At 40.7% G+C, this 18,174-nt stretch overlaps 1 long non-coding RNA gene across 2 annotated transcripts in view; it reads right to left on the bottom strand.

Moving 5' to 3' along the window:
- Positions 1-18,174, bottom strand: part of LOC146763528 (uncharacterized) — a 54,704-nt gene continuing 36,530 nt past the window's right edge. For both annotated transcript variants that reach the window (XR_014952154.1, XR_014952155.1), the window contains exon 4: positions 1-18,174. This exon is cut by the window's right edge. This is a non-coding gene — a long non-coding RNA (uncharacterized LOC146763528).

Raw genomic sequence — 18,174 nt, forward strand, 5'->3', positions numbered from 1 at the left:
GACAAAAAAAAAAAAAGGGAAAAACTCAGATAAGGACTTAAAGGCTATCTGACCCATTTTCCTATGCACAGAAAATTATTGCAGGTTTTTTTTTTTTTCAGACATGTTTACACTGTAAACAGGATATGGGTATCCAGCTGGAAAAATGGGGGAAATGGGGGAAAAAAAGCTAAAAGACAGTGCCTACAGATATACTTGAAGCAGTTGCACAAAAATACTTTGCTTCACTTGCTTAGACCAGTCCTCCCTGCCACTGAACTGGGCAGGATTGTGGTTTAACAGCTTTGCAGATGGCGTGAGGTAGAGAAAGAGCAGGTGACTCCTCAGGCTTTGCACTGGTCTCTCTGTGTCTCTCTTTTTCCCTGACCTGCTAACCAGAGCCTTCAGTGAAAAGATGAAGTACAGAAGCAAAGACGATTCATCAGCACCTGGGCACAGAGATTTTGATGAACAACATGGAGGGAGTCTAAAATGAAGTTCTGTGAAGTGAGAGTGAAAACCAGCCTGAGTAGCGTGGCCTGTTTAGGAGCTCTTTGCTCTGCAGTTTGGCCTCTTGGGTGTCAGAGGGGTCACACCAGCTCTGCGGGAGTGCTGAGTTATGCTCCCAATGTGCAGCTTCTGATGGATTTTATCCACCAAAAACACAGGTTTCTGAAGACCCACCGAATGCTGGCTGACTAAGCTAAGCACACTGCTTCCTTTGAAGGTGCCAAACGGCACTAAAAGTAGTTAAAGACACAGGAAATATTTCCTTTTTCCATTTAGGCAGTTGTTGTCTTTGCCCCAGGGATGTTATATGAGCATGAGTGGGAGGGACCCAGACCAGCACCATAGGAGGAAGGTTAAATAGCCCTGGAGCTGGTGGAGCATCCTGCTCCCCATTCCCTCCCTGTAATCCGTCAGCTGTCCACTGCCTGCTGTGGACCAGCATCATTAGGTACATAAAAGGGGAAAACAAACATGCCCAAAACCCAAGGAAACAAAGCAAACAGGATTCATGGTCTAGTGGTTAAAAGGCAAGCGCTGAGCAGTCAGGAGAGCTGGCTTCTCTCTCAGGCTGGGGCACTGTAGCTCTTGGTTAGCATCTTCTCCCTGTGCCTCAGTTTACCCAGCTATAAAATGGGGATGGTTACCCCTCCCTGAATACATTAGGAGGGCTTTAAAACACCCACAACCTAATCAGTGTTACAGGTTATTCCAGCCCTGGCAACCTGGGAAAAATCAAAGCTGATTTATACAGTCGAATCACTGTTGGCACTGACAAACTGGTAGAGACAGTCCTGTCAAGTATCATATTTGAAACATAAGGCTTATACCATTCATTCCTGTCTTCTTTTTTTTTTCTTCTTCTTTTTTTTTTTTTTTTTTCCCAAGAAATGGCAGATAGGTATTGCATGCAGTGATATCCCCTCAGTGTGTGCCAAAATGAATAATGCCAGGGAGTTTCTGCCTCGGGGAAAGGCCACAGCCGAGCTTCCCATAGGTCTGCTGCCAGTGGAACCCCAGTGCAGAGGAGGTTGGCTGGGAGGTGTGTTCACAGCTGAGGTTTCCCAGTACAGCTCTTCCCCTGGTTTTGTCACTAAACCTGACACAGTGCTCCTCAAACTGTGATACCAGCCAGGTATCACAGAGATACCATCAAACTGTGATAACAGCCAGGGCAGAGGAGGGGAGACCATTTCCGCACATTTCTGTTGGTTAGACATGGGATTTTTGCTTGTCTTGGGTTTGCTCACACCTTCTAACCAAGAACACTAACCCAGCAACTTTTCTTGAAAACTTGAACCAAGAATAGTGACTGCAGGGGTTTGTTAACACACCTGCAACAGTCACACATCACCCTGTCCCGACATGTGACAAGCCCAGCAGCACCACCAAACATTCCATTTCTCCTTCAAGCATGTTGGGAATTCCAGCCCTAAACCTTATGGTTTTACACTTCTCTAAACCTCTGACCTTTCTGGAGCACTTCAGTAGGGATCTGTGGGGTTCATTTGGCATTAATAAGCTCAAAATGAATAGGCTTCTTTACAGAGAGTTCTTGGTATGCTCTTAATGTTGGGGTAAAATATTTTTCTCTTGGCCATCACAACAGAAAAGGAGTCTCCAACTGTGGAGCTACTTAAAAGATGTGTAAGTGTGACACTTGGGGACATGGTTTAGTGGTGGCATTGGCAATGCTGGGTTAATGATGGACTCAATGGTCTTAAAGGGTCTTTTCTAAGCTAAATTATTCTGTGATTCTAAACTGACAATTAGAGACTTGCATAATTTTTTTCAGAGGAGGTATGCACTATGGAAAAACAGGAAATTTTTGTCATGAACTTGAAAACCTTCAAGTTAGCCCCATGAACTGAAAACATTCCTTCTAAAACCCAAGAAATTCAGTTTTCAGCATTTCCCTCATTTTTTAACACAGAAAGGTGTTTTCATAGAAAACATAAAAAACAAAAAACAACCCACTTCCAGAGAAAACTCAATCACACACGTTTGGAGTGGCACAGCACTAATAATGTATTAGGAACATAAGGTACAGATATTAGTTCCTGCCTTTATTCCGGAGTTCAGGACATTGACTGCTGGAGGGAAAGGTCCAAATAGCCACTGGATAATGATACTTTTTCTTTACTTTCTTACTGAGAAGACAGGTTTAAGAAAAGTCTGAAAGTCACATATACAGCCCCTCACTCAAGCCATGGCCATCCTTGAAGTTAGATCAAATTGCTTAGTGTGCCACCTGGTAGAATTTTGGATATTCCCAAGGATGGTATTTCACAGGTCTCCTTTCCACTGTTTGACCACCCACAAGGTGAAAAAAAAAAAGTCCACAATATCTTACTCTCCTTAGTTGCCTTGGTCCTGTTGCTGTGCACTCTGAGAGAAGTTTGATTCTGGCTTTTCTACACCCTTGATTGCAGTATCCAATCTCATAAGTGATCTTGAATTTTCTCATTGTAAAACTCATAAAAAAAACGCTCAGCTTCCCTTATGCCATGTGCTCGTGTCTCCACTGGGCTTGATTCAGTAGGCCCATCAAAAAATTGATATTTATTATCAGAGAATATAAATTCCTTTCTCCTCATCTTCTTGGTGTATAATCTTGAAGTCCTAGGCACTCTGGGCAATTCCTTACACTCACACACGATAAGCACAGACCCTAATGATGAAGAAATTTTATTCAGAACAGTAACTGCATATTAATTTGCACTCCTTTTATGAACTCTGTGTAGACTGGCAACTGTTAAGGCTCTGAATCTTTGGATCAAAGGCCTCATAGAGGTAACTGTAATATTTTTTAAATACAGCCTCTGCTGCTGTTGGTCAGCTGTTCAGTATGGTGTTGCTTCTGGTAAAATGCTTTCTGAGAAGCCCAAATGGCACAATTTTTTCTCAGAAAAGGAGGTGGAAATAATCAAGCAGTGATATAAACACATAGATCACTTGGCATGGAAAGTGGAAGCAGAGGACTGTAAAAAAAACAGGCTTCGTAATTATATAATCACTTTACAGCCAGTTAAAAAATAGGAAGGGAGCAAAATTTTAAAAAGCTGCCTTCACTAGAATGAAAAACTGGGTCTACATGACCACCTAAAGGGTAATAATAGCCATTCTGGGAGTGCTAAACTCTTTGAACTGTGTCTAAGTACCACTTCTGTTTATTTTAAGGAAGGAAACTGTCAGGTTCTGTTTGTTCGTAGTGAGCCATCCACAATGTGCTTGATGCATTCAGGACTAGTAAAATAGTGGTACATCAAGTATAGGAAACAAGAGGTTTATCATGGGATTAGTCTTACAGAGATAAAAGTAATCACAGAGTTGCTCAGGACTTCTTGTTTGCTGTGAAACTTGACTACAGGAGGTGATGGGTCTTTTCTTTTACAGCTTTTTCTGCTTGAGGAGGGAGGGAAGTGGGGTTAAAATAAAAACTGTTCATCTCTCCCTTATTTTGTTCTTCCCCATCGTTTGGTACTTTGCAAAGGGGCAACTTTATTTTAAGGGATCATGTTTCTACCTTGCAACAAATCCCAGTCATGATTTTTATGGGCTAATTGCATTCCTGAACAGGTCACGAACTCTGGTCTGTTTTATTTCTATTCCTGATTTTAATTTTAATTTTTTAAAAAAATACTACAAGAAAAGTGAACTGATGCAACTAAGACCATGCTTTTACTCTCAGTGCTTGTGTTATGGGGTCATTTACTGTTTCAGGGAATCAGGTGTTTTATAAAAAACTGACCCAGCCTATTAGCTCGTCATCTAGAGACAAGGTTCCTTTATTTAAGAGAAAAATTTCTTTTTGATGGATTTTTTAACCTTTAATGCACAGTGGCAACATCTCTCAGGAATACCATCCACAAACCAGTTCATTTTTACCTGTTTACTCTGAGCTTCTATATTGCACAGTGGATATATCAAAACTCTGGGAAAACGCTGTCTTATGGAATGCAGATGGATCTCCAGGTATTGAAGGACTGTTGCATGAAGATTTGGACTATCCAAACACCTTGGAGAGAGTGGGATATGTCTGGTTTTATTTTCAGATCTGGAGATCTGAGCTCTTCTCTCTGTCTGTTCAAACACCAGCAGTGGTTGATACAAGCATGGATTTCACACCACGTCAAAAATGATGGTCCAATATTCACAGAGAGCTCTTTGGGACAGGATGCCCCTTACAGGGAAATTCTGAAAGAAAACCAGCAGTCCAAAATGGAGACAATTAAATAAAAAATAGTAATAAGAAAATAAAATGGTTTTATCTTTTGTACTGATAAATGCCAGAGTTCCATATGGTTCTAGTGATGCTTAACAGAAAAGTGATTGGGGTTTCCTCTGTTTTGCATTGGTCCTTTCAACTCAAAGTTCTGCTGGTTAGGAGCTGTCTATGTAGTGATTATTTTTTCTGGTAAGTCCTGAACAAGCACAAAAATAGTGTACAACACAGAAATTACAGAATTACCTGCATTCAGGTAAATTCCATGTGGGATGAATCTATCTCAGCTATGTTGAGATGAATGAGACAGGAGCCTACCTCCAAGTAAATGTCTAGGATACCATCACTGTGAGATCTAAACATTGGAGGAAAACATCTGATTTCTCCACTTTTAAGGGAGAAAAATAGCACCCTGCTCTCTGCTATCCCAGCTGGGTTGGTTTTGGGTTTTTTTTTTTCACATATGCTAGCAAGGTGATTTGCTCAGTTTGGATCTCTACTTTTTAGATGAATTCTTTTGGTCAGGTAGCTCCCATGTTGTTGTTGTTGTTGTTGTTGTTGTTGTTATCCTAATAAGGGATGTAAGGTTCACCCATTCTGTCTCCAAAGTCTTGGGATACCTTTCAGAACTTCTGCTCAGAATAAGTTTCAAGGCATCAGTGGAAAGTATGAAAAAAGAAGTTAAAGCTGTGGCTCTGCTCACCCCATGATCCAACCAAGTGAGTGGAATTGGTGTGGATGATGACAGGGGTAAGTGGCCTGGATAAAGAAGTGCAGTGGCTTATCTCTCTCTGCAGAAGAAATGTAGAGGAAACAGGATGTTCCAACAGAATTCTGCTAAATATTGACCTAGATACCTAGCAAAAAACCTTGTCCATACTCAGAGACCTGTGAAAGGTCTTTAAGGAAAATATTTTCTCAAGCCCTGTCCAGCACACAGAAGGTATGTGCCTGACAATGCTTTTTAATGTTTGTGCTAAACCAAAACAAACCAGGGCTAAGCATTCCCATAAATCACTTTGTCTCCCTCCAATTCTGTGAACACAAGGGGAAAAAAATGCTGAAGGTGTAATGGTGGCCAAACAATGAGTTAAAGACATAAAATAGAATGAAGCAATGAATCCAAAGCCAAATTGATTTTCAGATGGCCAGATCCCAGCGAGAAAGGGATGATTATGATTTCAGATATTCATATTATGAAACAATAAATTCTTCCAATCTCTCCATGTCTGACAAAAGGCAGACAAAGAGAGGTAAGATAGACAATTCAAACAACCTCACTGCTCTCCACAGTCCCTCTTTGCAAAAGGATCCAACAGTTGTATGAGTGGTGGTACAGTATCACCTTTCTCTTTAGAGAGAACAGCAAAGTTTACTTTGAGAAAATCTCAAAACTGTAAGCAGAAAAATACATCATGCCAGCTGACAGACTTCTTGAACTCTATTGTGTGCTGCAATGGAAAATAGATATCAGGGGGGAAAACGGAAGTCTTTTTTCAAAAAAACTGGTTTTACAATTATTATTTTTGTTTTGTTCACACCTTTACTTTTCTCTCAGGGTGTGATCAAGTGAATAAATTTCCATAATTTTTTTATGTGTTATGCTCTATCTTGTCATACTCCCAGTCAGCAAGTTCAGATTGTTTTAGCATTGTTTAAAAACAAGCTCTACTTGTAATTCATATTTCCTGAATAATCACATGAAAAGCAACTAGGTGGCCAAAGGTGAGGTTCGGTGTTCTCTGGATGAATGAACAATGCCTAAATGTAACATAATCTACAGTGTGAACTCCAAGTCCCTCTGCCATGCTGGGGAAAAGGCCACTGTGCCAATTCCATCACACTTTTTCAGCAAAGAGCCTCATCACAGGCATGGTCTGATCCAACATCCATGTTAGTGCTTTCTCTTGATTTTAACCATAGCCATTTTCCCTTCTTATTGTCAAGAGGTCATTTTTGTCCTGGTAATCACAGACAATAGGCATCACTTTCCAGCATCACATAAAAAATCAGATTTTTTGGCACTTTCTCTACCACAAGGGCTTGTGAATGCAGGTGACCAAGCTCCTCACCATCTCATCCCTGAAAAAGCACTTTTCCTTTGGTCCTCAGGGAATACTAAGGAAGCCATCCAGGGTAAAATTTAGATGGAAATATTTATGTTAAGTAGATTATTTCCAGCCAAACATTCAACATATTTAGGTCATGCCTGTCTGCTTCAGGGAAAGCAACTGCTCTGCAAGCAAAGGGAAATTGGGAGAGGGAACAAAAAAAAACCCACCCGTCTGCTGAGTGGAAAGCCAAATACAGGCCTGGTCCTTCCCTTCAGAGGCCTGAAAGAGAATGAAGGGAAAGTCTGAGACTTCCTGCCTTTGTCAGGAGTTTACTAATTAAATGTTAATTGTGGGCCTCGACTGACCAACATTTAAATGAGGCCTCGGAGCCAGGAATTGGGCTATTGTGGTTGGATTGTTTATACGGACAGGAAAATGGCTTTCTAAACATCAGATTCCTGTGTGCCGGCCAAGCTCTGGAGGAAGCTCCACGCGGAGCGCTCCTGGAGATCGTGCCCAAGGAATGCTCCCGCAGAGCTGCTCCAGCCCCAGCCAGAGAGGGACCACACATTCTCCTGGAGGCTTCTGGCTTCTTCTTTTCCTGCAGCAGGGTGGCTTTGATGGGGACATTGATCAAGAGAGCAATGTCGGTGCTGCCAAGGGGTGCAGGAGGTTCCCCACCTCAGGTGCTGTGGGTGGTGATTAGAGGATATTTGTGCCTTATTCTGAGATTAGAAGTGGTTTGTGGCAGGAACTCTCCATTTTTTGTCTGTGTTTAGTGTAGAAAGCAACGGTATGGGACGGTGCCTCACAGTCACAACTGCAGTACTAAAGTCTTCACGCCTTAATGTTTCATTCTTTTCTGTACTCTTCTTGATAGTGTCCACATATTCAGATTAGCTGCTGAAACATGTTCCAGTCTGGGCTGTGATGCATCTTCTATACCCTGGGCTGAATTTTTGTCTTTGGGGCATTCAGCAGAGATTTGAACTTAGGAGTCTAACTAGTTTCAACACTCCTTCACCTTCTTTTAATCTGAATTTCCTTGGACAGCTTGAAAAGCCTTTTTCACACCCATCATTCGCATCACCTACTGTTCCTCATCCAAAATCCTCCTGCTAAGGAGCAATCACTGGGTATGGCTCTGCCCTTGAACCACTTGGATCAGTTGTTCTGCTCCCGTCATTCCTTCTGCTTTACTTCACTACACATGTCAAAATCCAACCCATAATATGCAGAGCACCCTGTTAGTATCTATCTTCAGTTTCAACATCTCACAGCAAGTAGTTTTTGAAGAATTCATACTATGGTCAGCCTATGTGGTCTTGCATTTTCTGAGAGTATTTCAGTACAGTAGCATGATATTGTGAGGTAAAAATAGTCTTGGGGTGCCAGAAGCCCTGGAGGTAAATTGTTTCCTGCATATCCATTTTTTCCCTGGACTTTTCAACCATGCTGATTAAAACTGGCTACTCTGCCTTAAGCCTGGTGACTGTGATTAATACCTGTCCCCATCAAGGCAAATAAATTTGACCTGGAAAATTCTTGTTGAACTTTCATCCTTCCCCTTTTATTTCTGTGTTTAAGTTGTACCTTTGTATTGTTGGTAGTTTAGATTTGAAAATGTATTTGACCATTATATCTCAGGGGGGTAGGAAAAAAGTACTTGCCTGATTTACCAATTAGCCTTCTATTTTATTTTAGAAATTGATGTCAGGGAAGTGAAGTGATAGCCTAAGCCAAGCTGAAAGGTTCTATTAGTTTTGGGGTAGACACGGTGTTAAGCAATTCCAGCTTACCTGGGAAAGGTCAGATGAGTCCCAGTGATAAAGCTCACAGCTGAATGTTGTGCTTTATTGTAGAACAGCTTCGAGCTGTATTAGCCAACAGTGACTTAAACTAGTAAACTGGGTTCCCATCCAGTCCAAATTGAGCTTTTGTACCAAAAGGTCCCACTGGATTTCAAATACTGAGAACTGAAGCAAAACTAGTTTTCCTGTTGTCTTTCACCCCCAGAAGAAAGCAGAAATGCATGTTTGCTTTTTGTTTGTTTCATTTGTTTTTGTTCTAGTTTAACAGTGAAGATTAAGGTCTTCTACACCCATGGAATATGAGCGAGCAAAGTGCCTCTGCATTGTCCCTGCACTTTGGAAATGGCAGTAGGCCAAGGTGTAACAGAAAGCTTCATGAGAGGGCTCTAGCATCCATCAGCTCAGGGATTTGGTTGTGTATCACTGGCAGTCCTGTAGTACCCCACCCTGAACTCCTCTTTTATAAAACTATTTTGGTTTTGTCAAACAAAATCATACCCTGCTTCAAGCAGTTCCTTTTCGTAATTTTGCTCAGTTATATTCCAGCTTTGTATGAAGATGCTCCAAGCAGCATTTGCTGTAATATGATCTGGTCATAGAGTTGGCCAAATTCTCTGCTGGGACCTGTCAATATAGCATCACTAATGCCAAGGATGGAATTTACTGGGATTACTGGTTGTCTGCTCAATTATATTAAATTTTTTTTTTCCTCTACTAAAGAAACTGTTTCTTATTACCTCCCTTTTTGAGAATAACATTGATTTCAGTGCAGGTATTTCTGACCAGCAGAACTGCACCAGATGTATTCCAGCATATAATGGATTTAGATTAGATGTTAGGAAGTACTTTACTCAATGTGATGAAGCACTGGAACAAGTTGCCAAGAGAAGCTGTGGCTACTCCATTCCTGGAAGTGTTCAAGGCCAGGCTGGACAAGGCTTGGAGCAACCTGGGATACTGGAAGTTGTCCCTTCCAATGGGAAGGGTTGGAACTGGATGGCTTTTAAGGTCCCTTCCAACCCAGACCCTCATAGGATTCTATGATATCTATTTTTCTACAGAAGAATTGGCTTATGGTTTTTCTTAAATAATGGCCTTTGAGCCACTTTTGGAACAATTTTGTAACACTTTTGTTCTGCATGTTTGTAGCAGCACAGGAGCACAGGGTAGCTGGAAGGAAATATTGCCACCACAGTACAGATGAGCCACTGACCTACCAGAGTCCAAACTTCTTGCAACAATTTTTGCTTCACCTTTTCACTGAAGTGAGACATCTGAGTGAAGTAAATAGTCAGTTCACACTTGGCCTGTCATGAAAGAGGTGGGTGGAGGTGGTGGTGTCTTTGTCAGACATGGTTAGAACTGCAAAATCCTCTTTTGGAGACTTTAGTTGCAAATGTGCTGTGTGGATGGGTGAGGAGAAAGTGCAGACTGCAGAACACCTCTCCTGGTTTGTTTTCTTGCTGTTATTCATTGGCTCTTTCTCTAATTTTTTGTTGTTGCTGTTTACAATTTGCTTTCTTTTTTAAGGGATGGAGAAAGAAAGATTAAATACACACCAAGAAATGTCCACATAATGCTCCTGAATTCAGGTCAACTGTTTTCTGTGTACATATATATATCACTGTTTTTTGGAATATGATCCTCCTCATGCTAGGCACACGTCAATTTTACTTTTCATATACAAATTTACCCCATAAACCCTGGGAAAGATACATGGCAAGGAAAAAGGGTCTATTCCAGTATTTGATGGTTCATCCTCTGGCTCTAGACACTGTATATTAATTTTCCAGAGTGAGAGCTTTGGCAGGTGCTCTGTATCTTGGTCCAGTCACAGTTATTTCCAACTAAAATCATTAAATCAAATGCAATTTGTAAGTAAGTAAACAGCTGTCACAGGAGCCTTAATCTCAGGAGATGTTGGCAGACTGTCAAAGAGATGTTGCCTCAGCAGCAGGAATTTTCCTTCCAGCCTAAGCCTAACCTTGGAGCACTTTACCTCAGTTTGTAGGCACAAAAACTCATACTTGCACTGGTCATTTCTGGGGTAGTCATTTCAGTATCTCACCTCTCAAGGAGTGTCAAATCAGGAGATTGATGAGAAATTCAGATTACCTCCCCTCTGAGCTGTCAGGTCCTCGCTCTTCTTCTGGTCAGTTGAGGAAAGCAGTCACATCTATATGAAACACAGTTATAATAACTCAGTTATTGCAGATAAATTAAAAACAAAAATAGAAAGAAAGGTCTGGTGTCCTACACATGAACACAACCTGCCTGGGCCAGACTTAATCCATCCATCCCAGTGCCCCTTTCCAGCTAAATCCTGAATCAGAAGATGAGGACATCACAAAGAAGAAATAAAAACTTCACAGGAGACGTCAGTTAAATATTTTGTGACTCCCATCTTGCTTCCCTTCTCAGTGAAAGGTGAAAGAAATTATTCTGTCTTAAATCTTTTTGCTACACAAAAGAAGTTTAGATTATCCTGATGATTTGGGGAAATTCTGGTTACTATAAAATCTGGCCAAATCATTCTAGTTGGGAGAAAAACAAAGAACAGGAAGTATAATGATTGATGTTTTTAAAACTTTTTTTTTTTGTAATGACCTAGAAATCAAATATTTCCTATAATATAGAGCTATAATCCTCTGTAACAGCTAGAGTTGATCTTAAACCTTGAAGTACATGGTTTAATATGCCTTCCAATAACTTTACTGTCTTTAATTATGGTTTGTATTGTTATCCTTGGTATCTGTATGAATGGCCAATCATTTTTTAATATGGTGTCCTTAGGGGACAAAGTGCATGAGATGACATTATCTGTGCCTTGTATCTTACTACCTGTTCTACAGTGAGAACTTCTGGATTTAGGCCAATTTTCACCATATTCGACAGAAAAGCAGAGATACTAAGTTACCAAATCCCAAAAAGTTTGATTGTAAGAGTAGCCTGAAAGTAAAACAGAATGAATGACTGATGCCAGGAATGCTGCACAGAAGGAAAATTCATAGAAATCCAAATTTAACAAATATTTGTCCAATATTTACACTTCATAATGTACTAGGAAACTAAATCCAGAGATCTTTTGCTTTCTTTAGGCCAAGGTATTTTTTAATAATCTTATTAAAACCTGCATTTAGCAATTTGGTAGCATGTTGTTCCCTAGGTTGATAGTAGAAAAATGAAGACAGAATGGTTTGAGTTGGAAAGAAACTTGGAGATCATCCAGTTCCAAGGTTTTTGTCATGACCAGTGACACCTTCCAGTAAACCAGGTTTCCCAAAGCCCCATCCAGCTTGGCCTTGAATATTTCCAGGTCTGGGAAATCCACAGCCACTCTGGGCAACCAGTGCCAGAGCCTCACCACCATTGCAAAAAATAATTTCTTCCTTATATCTAATATCCCTGTGATCCTAGATGCACCCTTTATGTCACAACCCAGTTAGCCTGTGCCTGATGGCAAAGGTTAGAGGCTCTTCTGGATGGCTGTGAAAATAATCCAGATTGATTTTTGATTATATCTCAAGTATTTCAGGGTCCTGAACAACTTCATCAAGTGGGCATTATCCCTGCCCATGATGGGGTGGTTGGAACTTGATTCCAACCCAAAACATTTTCTGATTCCATGACTTCCTTGCATGCCTTCATTCACTTCCCAGCTCCTTCCTGTGTCAGTTCCAATTGCACCTATTACATCTCTGTCTTTCTATCTTCTTTTTAGGTTCCTGTCCCCATTCCTCAGTGCAATGCACTCGTTTAGCAGCTACATGGGTAAGTTCAACAGAAGTTATTTTAAGCAAAAATTTGCACTGGAAACTCCCTTCCAAATACCTATCAGGCCCAGTGCTGCCTCATTTATATGAATTAATGGCATCACTGCCTAAGGTGCAGAAGCTCTGTTGCTCTGTAATGATCTGGTTCTTATTACACTGCAATGATTAAGGCTGCAAGTTGAAAGAAGTGTTTAAGTTCACATTAAACATATGCTTAAACCTTAATGGTGATAATAATAATACTCCCAGTTGTATAGCTGTAAAAAAGGGGAGACAAACCTGGACTGCCTAGTGGAATCATATATTTTTATCCTAGATCAAAAGTGAAATGAGAGATGAGATGAGATGAGATGAGATGAGATGAGATGAGATGAGATGAGATGAGATGAGAGGAAATGGGTTTATACCAGCTTTTTTAGTACCACAGGACAGTGTTATCTAATTCTTATATTTTAAAGACGTTATTAAAAAGTAAACCATCTGATTTGACTTCCTGTTCCATCTCATCCTGTTAGGCCTGTATCTAGGCTGTAACTAGTGTTGGACTAGCACAATTCTACCTGGAGGTGATTCAATTTAAATTAAGCAGCATGCATCAGGAAATGGAAACTCCATCATTCCTTTCTGTAGTTTCTTAATCAGCCTCATTGTTAAAAAGATATGTGCCTTCTTTCTGAGATGAGCATGTCTAGCTTTCATATCCATGATCCTTGTTATCTGCTTTCTGACAAAGTAAACTGCCCTTTCACTTCTGGTGTTTTCTCTATTATGCAGTGTAATCAAAGCATTTTTCAGTCCTCTTTCATACGGGCTAAACAAATAGAGTTCTTCATTTCTTACACCATCAGGCATTTCCCCCACACCTCCAATCCTTCCAGCGCTTTCCTTCTGTGTCCTCTCGACATCTAGAGCACCCAACCCAAAACAGCATTCCCACCTTTCATGCACAGACCTCCAGATCAGGGGGAGATCCTGATCTATAGCAAGGAACTCATCCAAAATATTCTGGCTTGGCCTAATTTACTTTTATTATTTCTCAGACAAGCTTTTTAATGGCCAGAAACCATGGTAAGAGAGCAATGACCCAGCAGGTATGAAGGTGCAAGAAGCATTTCCTTGGGGACAGCAGCAGCCTTGTACCCTGGCTACATCCAGGACATCCCATCTGACTGTGCCATCAGCTCACCTGAGGGAAATGGGCTGGCCAGTTATTGTCAATTGCATCAGGCTAATTAAGCTTTGATTTATAGATGTCATTTTACATAGTCATTTTATACTTGGTAGAATGTGGTTTGATTACTCCTTACTGTTACCTTATCTTCAATAGCTACAAATGCTATTAGCAGTTGTGCAGCAACTTATTCATTTCTAACAATATGACAATAAAGCCTATACCATGGTTAACCATGCAGGAAATGTCACTTGCAAATTATCATTTCCAATTATTCAGTATTAATTTAAGGGACACGGTTATCAGTCCAGTTACAATTCTTTTCTTTATATTACCTTCTATTTAATAGCTAAAGATTTCTTTTCCTCTTTATTTTATTTTTTGTTTCTTTAATTTCTTTTGTATTTTCTCTCCTCTTCTCTTCTCTTCTCTTCTCTTCTCTTCTCTTCTCTTCTCTTCTCTTCTCTTCTCTTCTCTTCTCTTCTCTTTTTCTCATCTCTTCTCCTGTCCTCTTCCTCTCTCCCATCTCTCTTTCTTCTCTTTACTTACCTTTTTCTCTTGTCTTCCCTTCAATCAGTGCAATCAGAAATTGAAATTGAAATTCCTAGAAAGATTCCATCTCTTGTCTAAAGGGCAAGTGTTGCAAAGTCACAGAAATTGCCTAATCCAATTCAGTGAGAGGAAGTTGATGACCATTTAGGAAAGGCTGAAAAGCTTTTATCTGTACTGTGTGAGACTCCAATAATTGTTTTAACCATCTACAGATGACTGGCAAATAAACTGAGGGTTTTTTTTTGTTGTTTTTTTATTATTATTATTATTATTTAGATGAGGAAGAGGAAAGAAAATAATCCAAGAAATCAGGTTGTTGGGGCATTACTGTATTAATCATCCTGATAGCTCTGGGTTCTTCAGGCTGTACAGGACAACAGAAGTGGCTGAGAAAACCCTGGGTGTTAAAAAATTCCTCCAGTGACCTTTATTCTCCATGGTACCTGTCTCCTCTGCCTGGGAGGAGCCACAGTCTTGGAGACATGCACCTTCTTTCTTCTATCAATACAAATTCAGGAGTCACATATTGGTCCTTTTACCCCAAGGCCTCTGCCACTAGTCTCAAATTTGTTTGTGATTGATGTGGTAGCACATCTCTCCCCAGCAGAGCAGTAAGGTATCTAGGTCATGCTTCTAGGAGGGATAAAGCCAGGCTCTCTCAGGGCTGAACTGTGAGATTTCACTTCCTAAATGACTGTTCAAACCAGTGGGCTATTAAGCAGGGGAGATCATACACCACTGGCTGGGTTTGCAAAGCAAAGCAGCTAAAACAGCATTTTGTGAGGGCTGTGATCCTATTAGAATATTTTAGGCAAACTCTGAGAACACCCACACAGTCAGAAGACCAAAGTCCTTCTCCACCTAGCTCAGGATCCCAGTGGGGATTAGGCATAGGCCAACTCTTCCATTGCTAAATTAAGTGGCTAAAAAGAAATAGGATATTTGAATCTGGAATTACCTACCTTCCTCCATCAGCTACAGAGGGACAGCAAACAACTGGCTTAGACCAAATGCCCAAATATAAATAGATAAGACATATCCCCCCTTTTGAGTCTCAGTCCTCTATTTCTAAAATGAGAAAACTAAGATTACTTCTTTCCTTCATGGGGTTATTATTAAGGTAAAACTAACAGTAAGGGTTTTTTTGTACTGTTAGGACAAGGTGAGAAACTATCCAGAAGCAGCAGTGCTCTGGGGGAGAAGAAACATTTTAAAAATCAATTAATTTGCTCTAGGAGAAGGGGGAATTCATTCTTTGCTTTATGTCTAACACATCAATTTTGCTGCTGTCTGTTCAGGCCCAGCTTGTTCCTTGGAGCTAATGATCACAGATGCAGCAGAGCTGGAATAGCTCCTTCTCCTTCACTTCCTGCTGATGGATTAGAGGACACCTTGCCTGTGTAACAACCAGAGTCTCTCCTTATCTACACAAGGAAGATGCAGGGAACACCTCATTTGAGTGCCAAGGGAGATTGAAATTAAGCAGATCTACAGGACAAGCTCCTATAAACCTGCAGAGACCTGGGAGAAGCAAGGGCAGCTCAGGCTTCTGCAAGACCACGCCTAAAACAGGGCGAGCAGCAGCAGATGTTGTCAACTCATCAGCGAAGGGTGGCAGGTCCCCCTGTGCTTTCTCAGGAAGTTTTGTATAAACATAAACTCATTTGTGGTCGCTGAGTTTGAAACGATTATTCCCACAAACAGACCAATAGGAAGCAGAAATAGACCGAATGCGTATTTTTCAGTTTGTGGTCTCTCCGGGGTTTAAATACAAAGAGAGAGTTAACAAAATGAATGACAACATTACACCTGAAGAGATTAGGAAACAAGATAAGACACCCCTGTGTTTATCTTTGACAGCCATTACAACACAACGTAGCCAATATGTAGTTCAATCAGTTCTGATGACACTTTCTTTCTCTTTTTATGATAAGAACCGTTAGGTTTAAATCCTGCCAAGTAAAACGAGCTGAGATATTGGTGGCAGCGATAAGAGTAGCTCTGCCTTTGGGCTAATAATAGTTGATACACCTATCGGTCATAAAGCAGTTTGCAAATAGTAAGGAATTTGATTATCATTTTACTCTAATTTAAACAGAGTTTTATTGAGGTAACTGAACAACTCAATGTGCCACTAGGCACTAATGGATTTTTAAAGAGTCATTTGGACATTTAACTGTCACTGAGACTCAAGAGAGCACTTAACCATGTACAGGTCCTGCCAGGCAGCTGCCACCTAAACACCACTGGATTCATTTCAGCACCAGCTGAAGGCAGAAATCCTTTAACACTGCCCTAAAACTCAGGAGCTTGTAGTCTGAAAGCAGAACAGGAGGTTAATTGGGGAAGCTTGAAGGACTAATGAGGAAGTTTTGGTCATCACAGAATGCTGTGCCTGCACAGAGCCTTTGTCAAGCTCTTGACTGTCAGTCCCTGTGCAATTAGCTCTACATCACTTACTGTGGAATTAATTTCACATAGCTCAAGCAGCTAAAACTACTACTCCTGCATCAGGGGTTAAAGTTAAATAAATTCTTTCACTTGTGACTCACTCCCACTTTTGTCCCAGCTCTTCAATTCACTCCAGGGATGGGGAGAAGGACAAGAGTACTACTTAATGAACAATGAGTGAGATTTAAAAAACAATAAATTACATCGATGTCTTTAAACCTGCACTGTTTCAGGCTCCCCATGCATCAGTATTAGCACAGCTGAGCTGCACAAGGGCAGGCAGAAGGCTGGAACTGGAGGACACAGGCTGGCTTTGACATGAACATTTCTTTTTGCAAACTTCCCATGTCTGTGGTCAAAGAGCTTAAGATGATGCTCAGCTTGGAGGGATGTAAGAATAACTTCAAGTCCTTAAGAACAAGTCAGAGGAAACCAAGTGTGGCACTTCATTCTTTTTCCACCCAGTCAGGTACAGAAGGAATTGATGCGGAATCTTAAATTTGGCTTGTGTACTTTCATCTTACACCTCATTAAACCTTTCTCAGATTATCAGATATTCATAATACCAGTCTATGTGTCATTTCAGGAGATTGTCAGAATGTTTACTGGCTCTCTAAGGCTAGAATGAGGATTTTTTTTTTAGCAAAGTGCAGGGAAAGAAGCTTATATGTTTAGTTACTTTGAATTTGGTGGTGATTTGCTGTTTTCATTGCTATATATTGAGAGAAGAGGCAAATAAAGAAACTGTCACTTAAACCACTAATGCAATTAAAAATTGACATAGTCAAGGCAGTAACCAGTGCCTCCTTCATAGTGATGTGTTATGATTTAGCTAAACAATGTGACCTTTAATTGTCTGCAATGTAATTTCCAAAAGCCTCCCATGTACTGCAGTTTAGGTCCCTCGCCGAGCTCTCTTTAGGCAGATGCAGCTTTTCATTGAAAATTCATGATTTTGTGACAATTTGGCAGCAACAAGAAGGTGCTGTGCTAGCATATCTGGAAATGTCTGTTCTTTCAGACCTTGCTTAAAAGGAATGTCACTATAGGTCTTGCACATCCAGAGGAAGTGGAAACTGAATTATTTGACATCATCAGAGGAAGAGAGGACCACTCTAGGTGCTTCATGTGGCACATGGCTCTGTGAACCTTTACCCAAAATCAGAGCTTTGTGCAAGCACACAGACAGGCACCTGAATCCCACAGAGATTGTAAGACAGATACCAGCAGCATATCCTTCCACAGGATGTTTTTTAGCTGGCAAATCTCATGCAGGAAGGTCTCACTAACCCACACAGAGTCAGCCCTAATGATTGTCTCATGGTAAAGTCTGGAAACTCAGCACTGAACGAGGCACTGCAAGGAAGTGCTCTCCCCAAATGAAATAAATGTCCATAAAAGGTATCCCTGTTGTTTTGTGAGTTTTGCTATGAATTTTTGGTTGAATCCATGGAAAAATAGCCCAACAGCTTTGTCAGATCATAAGCCTGGTGTCAGTATACCAGGTGTAGCTCAGCCAAACAAATGAGCAATGATAGGATCACAGAATCACAAAAAGTTTTGGGTTGGAAGAGAACTTAAAGTTCATCCAATTGCAACCCCTCTACCATGGCCAGGGATATTTTCTACTATCCCAGGTTGCTCAAACCCC

Source organism: Lonchura striata, chromosome 1A (genome assembly GCF_050655825.1).
Source record: "Lonchura striata isolate lonStrDom1 chromosome 1A, ASM5065582v1, whole genome shotgun sequence".
Lineage (NCBI taxonomy): Eukaryota > Metazoa > Chordata > Aves > Passeriformes > Estrildidae > Lonchura > Lonchura striata.